The following is a 17,760-nucleotide window of genomic DNA, read 5'->3' as shown; positions in this document are numbered from 1 at the left end:
GTCTATTAAAGTAAGGGTGTGGCTGGCTACACAGTGAATGGTGTCATTGTTTTCTATGCCACCAGAAAAAGGGGAAAACACTCAGTTACTTCTCACTAGGGTTTCATCTCAGTTTTAGCAAAATTCTTTCCAAGGGTGGGACCAGGTTAGGGCTTAGGTGCCAGCTTGAAGTGCATAATGTCCTCATTGCCTTCCCAGGTTACTCTGTCCTAGCAGGATGCCCTGACTTCTCCTCTTTCTCAAACACGGACAGTAAGACAGAAGCAAAATGTTGAACAGGTAGCCATTTAAAATCTGCCAAGGGATATTACAAAGAAGCCCTGCAACATACCTGACTATGCTGAAATTGCTGAAAAACTGGAGTGGATCTAAAAAATGCTTGATTGTGCTTTCGCAACTAAACACTCCTAAACTCCCTGTTTTATTCTGTGATTGATTTTTGTTCACTCACAAAAGAGATGCTTGAAGAACAGCTATAGAAACTGTGCCTCCAGATAACAACAGGAGAACAAAACCATCTTTGTTCCAGGAGAATAGAGCTTCTAGTTGACATGTGGTAAAATTTTGGCAACTGTTTCAATGACACTGTCCTTGAAATCCCTTCCTGACCCCAAAAAAGCTTTTTTAAAAAAAATAAAAATTGTTATCTGTCTTTCTTTCCTTGGCTCCTCTCAGATAGGACCTTGATTTTGTGTCTTCTTATCAAAATCTGGTGCAAATTAGTTTTGTGCAGCAAAGTTTGCACGATTTGCAAGGAAAAATGTACTGTATAAAGACTTGGAAGTGGTGCTTCATAAGTTAACTTTAGAAAGCAAATAAAATGCCCTAAAGGTGTATTATAAAAAGAGTCAACACAATGGAGCCTCTTAGGATATGAGACATTTTCCTACACCGTGCTTGCCTACCAGTATGCCCAAATTTAGCTGGAACTTATGGAACAGCTTCCCTGAGCAGTGAGTTCAGAGCACACCAGACTCCTGACCATCAGGAACAACTTGAAAGAATTCAAGTGGGTTTGGGATTTGTAAACCAAACCATAATTTATCAGTGTGTACCAAGTTAGTCATTTTTTAACTATGTTGTCTTCCTCCTCCTTGGCATTATCACAAAACAAGGCATTCAAAATCTGACGTTTTCCTGCTGTACACAGTCTAAGAGTGGATGTCCAAAAGTCATGTTTCAGAAAATTAGAGCTTGTGGATTTTGGCTCCTCTGGGAGAATTGCTGCACGTATAGACCAAGCAGGTCATCTGGTATAAGTGCAACCTATTATGTCCCATTGCACCCATGTTCCCCAGTATACTGGCCCAGGAACTGTGTTGGTGCTCCAGGTTTTTGGCTGCTTACCATGACAAAAATACTTTGGGGTAACAGTTGGCTGATGGAGAAATGAAGAAAAAAAAACATATCAGCAATGAGAACAAACTGAATCATGATACCAGAAGGAATAAACACAATAACCTTTGCAACGCACAGAAGTTTTAGGTGGCATAAAATAATTACACTTTTACAGGAGGTTAATTTGTTATTGTGCAATCAGGCAAACAGAGCTATCAAGGAGCAGGAAAAGAAGGAGAGATCCCATCCCTTTGGGCAGAAATAAAACCTTACGGGTTGAGTGAGGAGGTCACTAGATTGTGCCTGGGTGTCCGGAGTGATGACAGCTGAAGCAGAGAAAATCAAAGACACGTGTATTATTTTAACTGGACCTTTTACTGTCTAAACATAGAGTAATTGTGACTAAGAAAAAAAGCCATGAAAAATCCACATGTTTTTCATATCGAGTGAACAAGCTTCTTAACATGATATGCCTGTACGCTCAAAATGCCTACATGCTGTCAACTCTGGGAAGGAGGGTATGCTTTGAGATGTAGATTTGCTTAAGGAAAGCTTCTTCCCTTCCAGACAGGGGGCTCTGTTACCTGGAAACATTTTTCATTCTCTCTGATTACAAATTGACAAGGAGAAACAATACTTATATAATTAACTTTTGGACAACTATGCTTAATGAAATTCTGAGTTATCACAACTTCACACTGGAGAACAGTTTTAAGGCACATCAACCAAAGTCTAATGATGACCACCTTAAGAGGACTCAATGTTTCTGTGCATTCAGGCCTGACCAAAAAGCAAAACCAAACCCTTCTATCTCAGTAGTATCAGTTTCTTTTGGCAGAAGGGAGAAAGTGAATGTAAGCTTTTGTTACTTAATCTTCAGGATCAGAACTTTAGTATTCTTTTTTCATATGTGTTGCAGCAAATGTGTTGAGCAATTAACTAGAAATTAACATTTAGCCTCATTTTTCCTTTAATTTTAGGTAGGAGTGCATTTTCTCAAGTGTAATTGATGGGTAAATTACATGTTTAAAGGTCATAGAAATTTGCAACATAAGCCAAAGAAAAATGTTTAATTTGGATCCATTTTGCAGATAAACATTCTTGTAAATTGTCTGACTGCCTGTTTCTGCCACATCCTTCAGGGATGTTGAGAAGCAGCAGGGTTTGAGTACATACATACATGTTTACAGTCTTTCTGGATACAGCTTTTTTGGAATATTTGATCTTGCTTGAATTTTTATGAGAGATACAACAGTCACACACAGAAAGCAACAGGACAGAGTGTGTCTTTGGTATGCATTGGCAAAGATTTATTCCAAAATCTTGGAAAACTTGAAGAATAGGATTGTACAACAGCATCTCAGCCTGATGGAATCCCATGAGCTCTTCTTTTAAGTTCATTCACCAAATATTTTTCTTTTTTTCCTGAGAAAATGCATTCTGACACCTCTTCAGCGGAGATTTATGTGCTGCCTCAGAAGCCCCATGAAAGTAAGGCAGGGTACAGATTTGATGTATTGCTCTTATTTTGTGATTAAATTTATGTTCCCCAACAATTTAGATTGGAAGATGCCTCTGGAGATCTCAAAGCAGCTGCAGGTTAAGTGAAGTTGCTCAGGGCCTTGGGCAGTTAGGCTCTGAATACCTCTATGGATGTAGATATCTTGAAGCCTCTGGGTTCCTATTGCAGAATGTGACCACTCTCATGACAAATTTTCCTGCACTAATTTCAAATTGGAACTCCTCTCATTGCAACTTGCACCCACTGCCTTTCATCCTTTTCCTGTGCACAAGCAAGAAATTGGGCTGCAGATTCTGTGTCCCCACACTTGTATAGTAGAAGGCAATGGTAAGATCCCCTCCATCAGCTTTAACCTTCCAAAGCTAAGATTAACAAACTCAGCCCATGTGGTCTCTTCTTGTACAGCCTTGAAGTCCATCAAAGGGTGTGATGTGTTATTATTCATGAGTCTTATCTGCCTGGCTGTGAGTCTGCCCGCAAGGTTTGTTTTTACTGGAACAAAGAGAAAGGCCTCCATGTGAAGGCCTCTGCAGGATTACTTCAGCCACTCTTATCTCTGTGAGAAATTCAAGTCTAAACAGCATGAACTAACATCTCTTTTCTGTCTGCCTAAGGACACTTTTAAGTAGGGCATACGCAGAAGGTCTGTTCTAGGTAGCTTGGCTCCAAGGGAAGTGGGCAGTGTGACTGCTACCAGCTGCACAGCTCACTGCTGTGAACTGGATGTATGTGACCAAATGTGCAATGGTGCAAACTTTTTCCATTTCTTCTTGGCAACTGATCTGCATCCCACTGGAATAAACTGATGCCCACGGCACTATGGGAGAGTACAGCTAGGGCATTCAAATCCCTTTTCTTCACTACTAGTCACTGTTGTGTGACACTAGCACAAGCTTGACAAGGAAAATCTTACCTTCTCCTTAGACCCTCATTTGTACATTAAAGAATTAACAGTGGAATTATAGTCTCGGTTGATGATACTGCTCAGTTCTTAAAATCCTCTTGGCTGTGGAAGGGAAGGGATGGCAAGGGACAACATACATAACAGCTCTGAAGTCTGTTGTCTTAAAAAAGAGAGCTGCACAAAAATGGTGTGGCAGGATGTTGGAAGGTCCAGCAGGTTTCATCATTATTCTGTGTTTTTGTTCCCTGGATGTACAACTCAGAAAAATCTGGAGAACATCCAGCAGAGAAAAAGTAGAAATGTTGGACCTCCTGAGTCCCACACCAACACCCTAGGCAGAACTCTACTCACTCTTCCAGAATTGCCTTTGCACTACAACTATATTCATATTAAAATGTATGGCTTTTCTGCAATAACAAGCAAAATAATTACAGAATCTGGTGATTGTGTTGGCTTAAAATCTACTACAGACTACAGACAATCTTACTTTTACCTCTTATGTATCATGTGAGTCCTTAAATCTCCTTTTATTTCACCATCAGTTCCTAATTCCTGCACAGCGGGTAGAGTGCCAGGGAGCAGGCAGATAACAGACATTACCTGCAGCACTTTTATATACACCAAAAAGGCAGCAGCAGGGCCTGGTGGGATTTTTTTGGGTCCTGCAGGTTGAGGCACCAGCTGGGTGGTGGAGACTTGGGCAGCAGTTCTGGATTCATGTATTTTCACATCAGCTGAGTCCTGTTTGGCATGACTCAGTCTCTCCTATTCTTGCAAAACCAGGTCATTAGCAGAGAGGAGAAAGAAGAAAATAGCTGCAGGTGTACAAGAAATGGATTTTTGTGTGCATGGGTAAAATGGGAGGTGCATGAAACAGAGGATGTACCCAAAATCTTGGCACCCTTCTGGCACTAAATGACATTTGGTGTTCTCAGCATACTTCAGCCAAAAAAAAAAACCAAAAAAAAAAACAACAGTGGCTGTCTGGCCTTAAAATTTCCTTTAGAGAAAGCAAGGAGTCAGGTGTCTTAGCAGATATTTTTATTGCATTTTTAAAGATGAAACACATTATCAGTTTTCATATGTAGTTTACCTAGTCTTATTTGAAAGACTTGATTAAGCCTGAGTAGTTAAATCAGCTGAAGTCTTTACAGAGATTAAGCTTGTTTCCAGTTAAACTGGTCTGATTCCCCATTGATTTAAACAACATCACAACATATTTATAGGAAAGATCAAAAGACTATGCAGCAATTTCAGCTGTTTTAGATGAATTCTGTTTATGGCTATACTTGGACAGCATTACACAAAGATTAATTATTGTTGAGCTCCTCCTAGGCAGATGAACTCAAACACATCTTTAGTGGCAGCATGTTGTAGCTGGAGTATTTGGGAAAGAAAATTGGTGAAAACCACCCTCTTGGTACTCCAGAGGCTAAAGCTAATTACAAATAGCACAAAAATAAGTGCCACTGCTATGTATAAAAATGAAACATGCAAACCACCTTATAAGAGCCTGGTGGGAACGTGTGATTGAGATAGCAAAAACAGACTGGAAGCATGGAGTCAGACATTAGCAGGAGATAGCAGCCACTTTTAGGAGTTTGGAGAGAGGAGGTTGTGGCCACTTTTCAGAGATCTGCAAAGCTGTGTGACACTGGGGGTTTGTGGTATCTGGTGATATATAAAAATAGTAGCCTAGGTGAGAACTGAGATATTTCTGAATAAATATAATCAAAATAATGGAGAGGGGGGATTGACAGGGGCAGTGAGATGATGAGAGGAGACGGAATGAAGAAGAAAGGGAAAGGAAAGACTCAGTGGTGTCACTGAAGATTGTGTTCTAAGGAATGAGACTGAAAAAGAAATATCCATATCAAAGAGGACATCACCACCTTTGATGACCAGGGGGTGGCACAGGCAAGGATGTGCTTTCTCATGGGAAGGGACAGGGAACTCTCAGTGACAGGGAACCAATGAACATGCATTTCTACCCCTCAGAGGTGTATGCTTCTTGCATGGCAGCAGGTCTAGGACTGAAAAATGTGTACTGCTGAGGTGGTACCAGCAGCTCCTACCTATCTGCAATAACTCATCCATAGGCAAAAAGACCAGGAAGCCAGGAGCATCTGATCCATTTATCTGGTACATTTATGCATCCAGACTACTGTTCTGATGAGTGTACAGACCGTATTAACCATCTTCAGGAGGAGATGTGCTCTGCAGGGAGCAGAGCCCATTGCTTTGATGTGTTTCTCTACATTCTGAAGAAGACAATATCTACTCCACATTAAAGGGGCGATATGGTGTCTGTTATCTGATTTATCTAGTTTCCGTACCTGCTATGAATTCATCCAGGAAAGCCCAGGTTATGGAGGATACAGCCACAGTACTGCCTGGAGTAGAGAAGTATGTAGCTTGAGCTGCAGTCAGACTGCAATCTGGCTGCCAGAAAGAACTGATTTTTGGGAATAAAGCCCAACACAGAAAATGCCAGGAATTAGTCACTTTAAATTATATGTATTTAAGCAGGTATAATCTATCTGAAGTGTTAAAGAACTCACTGGTCTCAAAAAAACAAGTAGTGATTGCTGCCAATGCAGAGAGCCTTTCCCAATAGCCTCAAGAGTTTCCTGAAGTCCTTCTCAGTCATGTTATATACTCAACATTTTCACTTCTTTCTCTTTCTTCAGCCTATTGTGGAACTTCAGCCATTGGCTTCTTATGCTCAGGTGTTGCAGGAGACAGTTTACAGCTTTGAAAACTGAACCAGGTCTTGGCCAATTTCTGAGATACTGACACAGCCTGAAATAGATGAAGAAATGAAACACGTTAGTGAGAAAGGTCTGCAGATAAAACATCTCTGACTCATAGCCTATAGGCCTCATCTTGTGTGAGCTACGTATGGGCAGGTTGGCATCTCAACTGCTCAGGTCCCTGTCACTCAATGGCACCTTCTCCTTTGAGGTTAAGCACTGAGCTTGCAACACAAGAAGAGTTGCACATGGTAAAAAAATAAAAATAAAATTAAAAAATCCTCACCCCAATAGTAGGGAGTAGTAGGGAACTATCTGATTCAGCCAGAAGTGAAAGAAGACAGAAAGGACAGAGGGCTGAGAGCCAAGTGACTGGAGATGGAGATTTACAGTGTTGTTTCATTTGGTCAAATCTGAGTGGAATTGCACAGTCCTTCCAAAAATCCCCAACCAACCATTCTTCATGAGTTTGGTGCCCGTTTGCAAGTATAAGAGACTTTTGGAAAAAAACTTGTAGTAATCTTTACTAGTGAAAAAGTAGCCACCCAAAAAGCAGACTATGAAGAAACCTCTGAAGAAACATATGAAGAAACCTATGAAGTGGGATTTCAATCCCAGTCTTCTAGTCAGCATTGCTGTCCAATTGAGTTTATAGTCACTGAAAAAGGAAAGTCTTTAAAACATTATTAGAATTGTGACAGGACCTTTTTGTTGATGTTTAAATACTTCTGCACTGGACCCTATTGCTCTACTTGTTCATGTACGTAATTGGAATCCAGACTGCAAATTTGCTTTTCAACACAGGGTCAAACATGGCAAATAGAGGTGGGAGCACAGGTGAGAAACTGAAGTAGGGACAACAGTAAAATCTCAGAGGAGAGAGAAGATTTTAAGGATGTGGAATGCAGAGATTAGAATCAGTATATATAGGCCATACTCAGCAATATCCAGAGAAAAATCTGCTTTTTTTCTGAATTTTCCATGTGTTTTAAAAAAAAAAAAAAAAAAAAAAAAAAAAAGGCTATATTTTACCCTGGTAAAGATTTAATGAAATACTGAACAACAGTACAGTTCCCATCAAAACAGAAATTCCAACTTTTGCTCAGCTCTATTTAGCAGCTTTACATTTCATTTACATTTACATTTCATTAGTTTAAATTTGACCAGAAATCTGCTTTAATGTACTTCCTTGCAAACATCAGTGCTGTGACACCTCAGATGCGAAGTAGTGCAAAGTAGTTTTGCAGGAGTTACAGCATCATCTTAAATATAACAACCAGAACCAGCACAATTTCATTTCACATGGATTCCTTTTCTGTGACCACCAGGCTTATGATTTAAATGCCTTGCACTTGGAGCTCCAGTTGTATGTCAAACCTCTGTGTCACCAATTACAAACCACCTGCCAAATGCTTACCAGCTAAGGCCATCGACAAACGAAACTCATCATGCAGAATCCTCAGAACATCTTGAAGACCTTCTTCACCCTGCTCTAACAAAGAAAACAGTCAGGGCAAAAGGAGCACTGGCACAGATCAGTGCTGCAGGATGCTTGCACAGTGAGAACTGGGACAGTCCCTCAAGGCAGTGCCAATTCCTGTCTCTCGAGTTTAATCATCTGAATGATTAAAATGATACACTGGATGTGCTCAGCTCATCGCAGATTAATTCAGATGTTTTTCCTTTTGGGATACATCTGAACAGGTGTCAACGGTTTACGGGCTGGCTCGGCCCGGTTCCGTGACGAGCGGGGCGGAAGGATCCACAGATCCACGCTTCCGGAAAAAAAGGAAACAGGAGACCCCAAAATAATTAAAACAGTGGCAACGATCTGAGGAGAAACAAACTAATTTACTAAGTATATTATCGGAATGCAAGATAACACACTATAATACAATATAATTAGAATTGAAACTAATAAATCAAATATAATGAGAGAGAGAGAATGTCCGAAAGGGGATAGGCCTCACCACAATGCTGAGGTGAGATGCGCAGTCCAGTTGAGCAGCAGGGAGACGGGAGCAACGCCCACGACGAAGGGCAGGCAAGAAAAAAAAAAAAGAATCAGGCAACCTTGCCAGGAGTTAAACCTTCTCTCCCTGACCGCAAGGTCCCTTGGGGAATGTAGTTCTTCTTCTCTTCAGGGCAGGTACCCAGGACTTGAGCATTGACAGTTAAAGCCCCAGTGCCCCACATGATGTTATGATGTGGAATAACGAAAGCCAAAAATCACAAAATCATGACAACAGGGAAGGAAAACAAAGCTGTTTATCATTTCTGACATTTTCTAGCTGTTAGGGTTTTTTTTAGTTTTCAGCTAACCTCCACCAGTGGGTTTGTTTTAAAATGTCAAGTCTTGCAACACTGACAGTATTTTGTGATATAATGAGAGTTTCACTTATGGTAAAGCTTTAAAAACTTTAATTTAGTCAGGTATGTTTTTAATTTTTTACTTCTTGCAACGAATAATGCTTTGGGTGCAGCCTATATCACAGCTTTCATGTGTCCTTCCTCTATTGTATGCTAGGATAATCCCACTGAAGAACATTTTTAGGAATACTCTAAGGAATATAACACTAAAACACTGAACTATAAAACAAATCCAATCTCTTGCCTGTTTGCATTATTGAAAATATAGGTAGGCAAATCACAGCAGCATGAGGTCGCACCTCAAGTACTGTGCTCAGTTTTGGGCCCATCACTACAAGAAGGACATCAAGGCCCTGGACTGTGTGCAGAGAACAGCAATGAAACTGGTGAGGGGTCTGGAGCACAAGTCTTATGGGGAGCAGCTGAGGGAACTGGGATTGTTCAGTCTGGAGAAGAGGAAGCTCAGGGAAGATCTTATCGTTCACTACAGCTAGCTGAAGGGAGGTGGTGATGAGGTGGAGTCACCTTCTTGTCCCAGGTGACAGTGATAGGACGAGAGAGAATGGCCTTAAGTTGCAACAGGGGAAGTTCATTTTGGTATTAGGAAACATTTGTTCTTGGAAAGAGTGGTGAAGCACTGGCACAGGGTGCCCAGAAATGTGGTGGAGTTACTGTCCTTGGACGTGTTCAAGAAATGTGTAGAAGTGGCACTGAAGGACATGGTTTCGTGGTCATGGTGGTGATGGTGCATGAGGTGATGATGTTAGAGGTCTTTTCCAACTTTAATGATTCTATGACCATATGACTCTATGACGGGCCCTTTTTTCACTGTTTACTTCTTTTGCAAAAGAAAGAGAGCTGACACCTATTCCATATTTCTCACAAGAATCAAGTGATTCCTTACTTAAAGCCACAGTAACCACACTACTGGATGGAAGTCTCATTTCAAAGACAAAAAATGTATCTAGACCATAAAAATGTGTTTTCTTCTCAAGATAAAGCTTTAAAGCTGCAATTCATAAGCTAAAAAGCCAAAGCTTATCAAAGCAAATAACACTTGTATAGTTACATTTTAAATATTATTTTAACTTTATATTAACTTTGTATTATTTATATTCATGTTTATGTTAACTTTATTTTTATAACTTTATGTTAAATATTATGTTAACTTTCTGCATCAGAAGCCTGATTCATGATTCTGGATCACAGCAATATGCTAATAGTTAAGAAGTAACAAAACTGGAATTGAGACAGTACTGGCACACTTAGTCATCTCCAGGACTTGTGCTGTGTTCTGTCTTGTCCAAAATGTTCTCAGTATCAGCGGGAAAAAGTTCCACGTGTATTTCTAAAGAATCCATAATACCACTATGAAATTTGTGTCAAAACCATAGATTGTCTTTGAACAGGCTGGCAGCAAATAAAATTTTCAGACTCATTTTTATGGCAAATAAGCTTGTCTCCAGCTTTCAAATGCACTGATGGTCCTGATTCCTACAGTATTTTAACATCAATCTTCAATATCAAGAAATCAAAGCCCAAAGAACAATGCTATCGGTTTCAAAACCATATTTCAAGTCATAAAATCCAGTGTACTTTTAAATGAAACAAAGTGTCTATGTTTGATTCAATTTGTAGCAATGCCACTTGAAATCCAACAGAGACAAAAAAAAAAAAAAAAACAACTAAAGATTGAACTGTTTCTATGCGAACGTCAAATAACACCTATGGAGTCTAGGGGAGTTTGAGGATAGACATGCAACCTGGGACTGTTTAGCGTAGAGAAGACTCAAGGGAATCTCATCAATGTATATAAATGCTTGAGGAGAGGGTTCAGTGTAGATAGAGTCAGGCTCTTCTCGGTGTCCAGTGCCAGGCAATGGACACAAACTCCCCTGTGGTGCCCCTCTGAGCACCACAAAGCACTTCTGTGCTGTACAGGTGACTCAAGTATTGAAAGTCTGCAACAAGGTTTCTCCAAAGCCTTCTCTTCACAAAGCTGAATTAGTCCACCTCCCTCAACATCTTCATCTTCCTGGCCCTCCTTTGGGCTCTTCAACAGCTTCAAGTCTTTCTGATATTGAGGGGCTTCAGGCCTGGATGGCCCCACTTCAGGTCAAGCCTCACAAGGACAGAGCAGAGAGGGATAAACTACCTCCCTCCTTCTGCTGGCTAACCCTCTTTAGGTGGAGCCCATGTAGTTGGTTTTCTGGGCTGCAAGTACATACTGCTGGCTCATGTTCAGCTTTTCATCCACCGGGAACCCCAAGTCTTTCTCCACAGAGCTGCTCTCAAGGAGTTCTTCTCCCATTCATTAACCATATTTGGGGTTGTTCTGACCCAAGAGCACCATCTTGCACTTGGTCTTGTTGGATCTCATTAGGTTCAACAAGATCTCCAGAAGCTACCTGGATGTGGCCTTGGGCACCCTGCTCTACTTGTTCCAGTTGGAGTAGGGATTGGACCAGATGGACCCAGAGGGACCTGCCAACACCAACTGTTCTATGATTCCGTGATTCCTTGATGTAGGCTCAAACCTTTTCACTCACCTTGTAAGCCAGACCCCATAAAGCTGGTCTTCCAATAATGACACATTTTGCTCCCAATGCCAGTGCTTTCAATACGTCGCTTCCTTTCTGTATACCACCATCTAACTAAACTTCAACTCTGCCTCGTACTGCCTCCACAACTTCAACCAGAGCATCTATGTGGAAAGAAGAAGCCATTTGCAACTTAGGCTCATCTTTTGGGTTCAAGACAAAGAGGTAATATCCCACACAGACAGACAAGTATACTAGAACAGAATAAGCTCTCAAAATGAAATATGGAAAGGCATCATAAATAACTCAGTACCAAAAACTGTACAATACAGTGCTTGTCCTTGCTTTTTTTGCCCGATAGTTTTGTTTATATGGATATTCCTATATGTGAAAAAGTAACATTTTCACTTGATTTTGGTGTTGGTTATTTTTGAGATTTAAACAATAAATTTCAATAGAAATAATATTTTTAGTATCTTACTTTCATTTGAGACAATGATGAATTATACTATTGTAAGAAGAGTGTTAGACTTCTCTCTACAACTGTCTAAATTGCCAAACTCACATTTCATCCCAATCCTAGTGACCACCCGTAGAAAACCTGAAAACACATAAAGCAGCTATGAAGGATTTCATTAGCTATGCAGCACAATCAAAATATACTGTTTCCTTCAAGCTACATCTCTTGATTCCCTGAGGTCTTTTCTGCAGTGCTAGGCTGGTAGCACAGAGCAGCACCATGCAGAGAACTGATTCTAGTCCCAAGGGCACTATCACAGTGGCATGACCTTGCACAAAACACAATTAACTCTCCACAGCAAACTCAAAGATTCTTTTCTTCAGTCTCTTACACTCTCTTCCTTGATTCTCATCTTCTTAATGAAGGCAGCTACAACTAAGATCACTGAATAGATTTTTCCAATTAGTTGTCACTTTTCAGAATTTCAAGCTGAAAATTTTGGGTCTGAAATTTTCCAAGAGTAGCTCACCAAGAGCACTGGCAGTAGCCTCTGTTGCCAGATTTGGAACCAGAGGAGTGCTGAACTAAGTATCTATTGTTTCGTCTGTGCATGAAAGAAAATTTACATGAACATCATTTCCATTATTATGTCTATAACGTTTAGAAAAATTATTTATTATTATCACCCTTGACATAAAAGAGAATTTCCTGGCACTAATTTTATTTTACAGAGGAAAACAAAACAAAGCAAACAAACAAACAAAAAATCTATAAGAATATGAAACTGCAATACAGACATGTAAATTAAGAACAGTTGGAAAAATGGAAACAAAATTAAAGCAGTGAAGTATACATAAGACCAAAAAACTATTATTTCTTGGTACAGATTTAAAAGTGGGAGAATTTTTGTCTGGATAAATTACACTTTTTTTTTTTTTTTTTTTTTTTCCCCCCCTGGCTTCATGAAGTCAGGATTCCTATTTAGACCTGAGTCTACAATGATGCAAACAGATCTCTCACTAAATCTAGTTGCACTGTTTGTGCATATTTTGGCATATGTGAACAATGAGAGTACATTATTCTCTCATTTACACATTTTTGGTTCCAGAGCTTTGTTTTATTTTTCATGCAGTGTAAGAAAAACGTGTGCACTGCATCAGCTCACGATGAAAATTTTTATTAAGTTAAGCCAGCAGTTTTGCTACAGTAATGGGAACTCAGTACGGTTATAGACCCTTCCTGTGACACTGAAGAAATACTTGAGTAGGCAGCCCATGTTGAGGCAAGCACCTCAGTTGTTTAAATCTATAGCATATCTGCATATGTCCGCAGATGTGCAACACACAAGTCTACCAGAGGCATATTTAGTAAGATTTGCGTGCCAGTAGCCAAGTTAGCACAAACACGCACACAATACTCATGGGACATCCATTTTCTCACTTACAGTGGCAGGTGCTCCATCCAGTTGCCTTCCGCCATGGTTGGACACGATAATTCCCTGAACTCCATGCCTCACTGCGAGCTCTGCATCTTCTTTAGTCAAGATCCCTTTGATGACAATGGGCAGGTGAGTCAGGCTCCTCAGCCAGTAGATATCATCCCAGGTGACCTAAGGATCCAGGCTGTTGGGTGGCAATCCGTACTCAGATCGGTCATTTCCTTACAGCTATGAAACAGAACAAAACCCCATCTGTACTGTAACAACAGAGACTTGAATTCTTCCCCTGCCCTAGAAGAGATTAATTAAACCTCTAGCAATCATGTTTAACAGTGTTGTAAAGCGTGCATTTCTAGATGACAACAATGAGGATGAAAATCAGTGTCTCTGAGGAAGCTGCACTGGGATCTTAGAGCCAGTAGCCCGGCTGGGAGGAGGTCAAGCTAGAAGGCTGCAGAAAAAGGAGGGGAAAATCTTTGTCCAAGATGTAGCAGATACCGAAGCAGCAGTTACCCAGTGGTTTTGTCTCATGTGGTACACACCAACACAAGGAATGAAAGAAGGAGATCATTTCACAAACCTCAAAGGCTCCCTCCAAGTTCTTCAGTTTCATGTGGGGAGGAAGTCAGAAGCCATTACGGACATCATTGCGCCTTTTGCCAGTGTAGGGCAGATCCACAGTGAGGACGAGGCCCTGGAAGCCCAAGGCCTCTGCCTGTTGGACCAATTGCCTAGACACTGCCCTGTTGCGGTGGATGTAGAGCTGGAACCACCGAAAGCCACCAGGAGCAGCTGCAGTGATCTCTTCCAGCAAGAAGTGCTGGCAATGTAACAGGTGCCCATCGCTTTGGCCGCTTTGTGAGGTATTGAAAAATAATCAGAATGAAGGTCACTTGAGCATCACTGCCAGACAATGGCTATGATTTTCTGTTTGTACATTGTTCACAGAGAAAACCTGAACTCCTGTTGTTTGTATATCCTACCAAAGACAAAGGTCTGCCAGCTGGCAAATACATCTCAGACATTAAAAACAGCTGACTTTGCCACATGCTGTTGTAGGATCATGTTTAGGGAATTAAGGTAAATTACCAACTGTTGCTTTCATTTCTCAGACTTAGTACAAGGGAGGTGATTGTTCTCCTCTGCACTGCCCTGGAGAGGATCCATCTGCAGTACTGCATCCAGACCTGGGTCTCCCAGTACAGGAAGGATTAGGAGTCATTGGAGCAGGTCCAGAGAAGGGCCATGAAGACGATCAGAGGGCTGGAGCACCTCTCCTAAGAGGAAAGGTTAAGGGAGCTGCGCTTGATCATCCTGGAGAATAGAAGGCTGTGGGGAGAGCTCATTGTGTCCTTCCAGTACATAAAAGGATGATTTTTACACAACCTGATAGTGATGGGAAAACAAGAGTAGTATTAAACTAAAAGAGGGGAGATTTAGCTTAGATGTTGGGAAGAAATTCTTTATTCAGAACATTCTGAAGCACTGGCACAGGCTGCCCAGAGAAGCTATGGGTACCCCATCCCCAAAGGTGTTCGAAGCCAGATTGGATGGGGCCCTGGCCAGCTTGACCAGGTAGGAGGTGTCCTTGTCCAGAGCAGGGGGGATTGGAAATGAATGATTTTTAAAGATCCCTTCTGACCTAAGACATTCTATGATTCTATGATCTTAGTAATTATTTGAAAAACAGGGCCTTCATCCTCTTGCATGGAAGCATGTCTGCTTCTTTGTAGGAATGCACATGCAAATGCTCAGTGTACACAGAAACGCACACAGGAAAAAAAACAAAAAACACTTGTTGCTCTCCAAACTTAACATATGATTATGCAGAGAGGCCCTGCTTTTCTCCAAGGCTGCCATTGTTCTGATCAGCACCGAGGAATATACAGGCTGAGTCTTGTCCACCTCTTTATGTCCTACCTAAAGCCCCTGACACTGAAGACCTGTGTGGCCCCTTGGTGTAGCACAACAGTGTGTCCATAGTTTCTGACTCAGAGGCAATATAGGGCTGATCTGGTAACAGTGGCAGCTGAAGAAGTGCAGCAATACTTGGCTTCTCCTGCACTCTGTGGTCATTCATAAACAAGGGTGAAATAAGGTTTGTCCTTTGGAATCTGAGCACTTTGCTCAGTCATACTTCAAACTACCCTAACAGCTCCTCACCTGTGAAGCTGGAAAAACAATGTTGTTTTATTTTATTTTATTTTATTTTATTTTATTTTATTTTATTTTATTTTATTTTATTTTACTTCACAAATCACATTTGCTACATGATAGCAAAGCAAAAGAGTACCTCTGGCTGTGCTTTTCTCTCCATCAGGCCATGCTAGTTGGTGGAAGCCAGTCGGGGCGATTCCTACTGGAAAGCTGATTTCCATCCCCAGGATTTTTGTCCTAGTGTCCAGTATAGACACATCTCTCAGCATACGTGGCCGAAAGCGAATCTTGCAAGGCAATAGAAATAAAGCACCCTTCAGGATGGTAGTTGTCTGGTGGCTTCTCTGCTTTTCAAGCTCTGTGGAAACCATGTCTACTTTTACCCATTGAAATGCAGCAATCAGAGCTAATAAAGAAATGAGCATATAAAAAGGCCCTTCATCCTTTTTCTTGCCAATTCAGCTAGCAGTTCTGCCACTACCAGCTGTCATTAATCCCATACTCTTGCCCACTGGTCACAGTACTTCATTTTTACACTCCCACTTCAGACTGCCACGGTTTACCTTCCTTGTTCTCCTATTGTCCATCCCACAGATTATTTCTACTTGCAGCCAAGTCCCAGGTCTCTGTCTTTCACTTAGCAATCATGCCTGTACTCATTGTACATTGTACCTGACCTCAGTGTCCACAGCATATTTTCCAAATCTCGCACTAGTTGCAGGCTTCCTGCAACTGGCCACATGCTACACATTGCATCACATTCTGTTGTAGCCACACATTCCCTTTCCTGTCATACCATACCAAACACACCACACCATTTGCCTGCATCCTCAGCATCCCTTGTGTCTTATGCAATTTGAGCCTTATGGAGGGTAGCACCATAGCACACAGCATATGTTGTTCAGATAAGGGCAAGCAAGGTGTTAGGAATCATTGTGTATGAAATGCAAACACCTGTACACAAACGTAGTTTAAAAGCTTCCAGCACAACACCCCCACTTCTTCCCCACGTTACCTTTTATATGCCGGGATGTTTTCATCTCGGGTGCTATTCTCATCTGCTCCTGATGCAAAGAAATCCCAAGCAATCTTAGGTAAATATTTTTCTGCATAAGCTTCAAAGTCCAACAGAGACACCATAGCCATTGCACAGAGATGCTCTGGAAACCCTGGAGAAAAGAATAACATGGAAATTAGATTCTTGAACTGTTATTCTCTCTTCCAGAAACACCAGTGTCATTTAATGAAAACCTTGGTCCCCTCTATCTTGTAGCTTCTTCCCTTCTATTTGGTCTTCTGTGCCAAATACATAACTGGCAAGGGACAGACATCACACACCACATGCTGGTCTGCAATATATTTGGCTGACTTATAAATTTCCTGTTGCCCTTATAGGAAATATTCCTATTGGGAATAAAGAACATGACTGAGGCAGCTCTCATGATCAGGATTATCTTGAAGTAGTACTGCTTCACTTGGCACTGGCCCTGAACACATTTAATTTATTCACATAACATCCTAAATATCCTGTACTTGTGTCCCAAAATACTGACGATTGCTCTTAAGCAAGTTTAGAGCCCCAAGGCAACATGTTGAGTTTGCTCTGATCTTTCCTGAAAAATAAGCCCAAAATGACATAAACGCCTGCTTAGTTGTCACAGAATTGTGGCAGAGTTAGCAAAAATAAGGGACTTCAGTCAGCTAATCAAACCTCCCACACAAAATGATTTTAAAAGATACATCTGAGTCATCAAGATACATCTGCTTGCTGAACTTGGTCTGTGGTACGTTCTGTCTCCCACATACAATCATTTACATGGCTGATAATTATTTGGGCATTTCCTAAAATGTAAAGTCTTAATCTTGCAAGTGTGATGACCTCAAGAAGCTCCACAAAATTACAGGAGCTAAGAGTAGACTCCGGTCCTTAGCCTGTTGAGATTCCTCTTGAATCAGAATTTCTTTCCAACTCCAATTATCCCTTATTCAGGCTATGATTACCCAGTACAAATAACTATTTTATCTAATTGCAGGCAAATCTTGCTGTCTTCTGCCCTACTATAGAGAAAGCTGGTAGATGCAGACATAAGGGTAGGAAGAAGCTTGCATCTTTATGCCTCTCCTTATTCTGTCTTAATGTACACAAGCCTAAAAGAGGACACTTGAAGTCCCTTGCTATTTTAAGACACAGCAGTTATCTAATTTTGTCATAAATTCCATCTTAAAATTATCTGGATTATTTATTCCAATAATTCTCCTCAAAGGCAGTCCCATAACA

The 17,760-nt window shown here is 41.0% G+C and overlaps 1 pseudogene across 1 annotated transcript; it reads right to left on the bottom strand.

The window, feature by feature from the left end:
- Positions 1-6,510: 6,510 nt before the first annotated feature.
- On the bottom strand, positions 6,511-16,628 carry LOC306951266 (2-Hydroxyacid oxidase 2-like; annotated as a pseudogene). The gene is made up of 7 exons: positions 16,498-16,628; positions 15,619-15,770; positions 13,902-14,179; positions 13,328-13,546; positions 11,437-11,591; positions 7,935-8,004; positions 6,511-6,566 (listed from the first exon to the last, which is right to left on the bottom strand). The product of its transcript is annotated as a 2-Hydroxyacid oxidase 2-like (transcript).
- Between the last annotated feature and the right edge of the window lie 1,132 nt (positions 16,629-17,760).

Source organism: Tetrao urogallus (assembly GCF_951394365.1).
Source record: "Tetrao urogallus genome assembly, chromosome: 13".
In the NCBI taxonomy this organism is placed as follows: domain Eukaryota; kingdom Metazoa; phylum Chordata; class Aves; order Galliformes; family Phasianidae; genus Tetrao; species Tetrao urogallus.
This window is presented reverse-complemented; position numbering and strand designations above follow the sequence as displayed.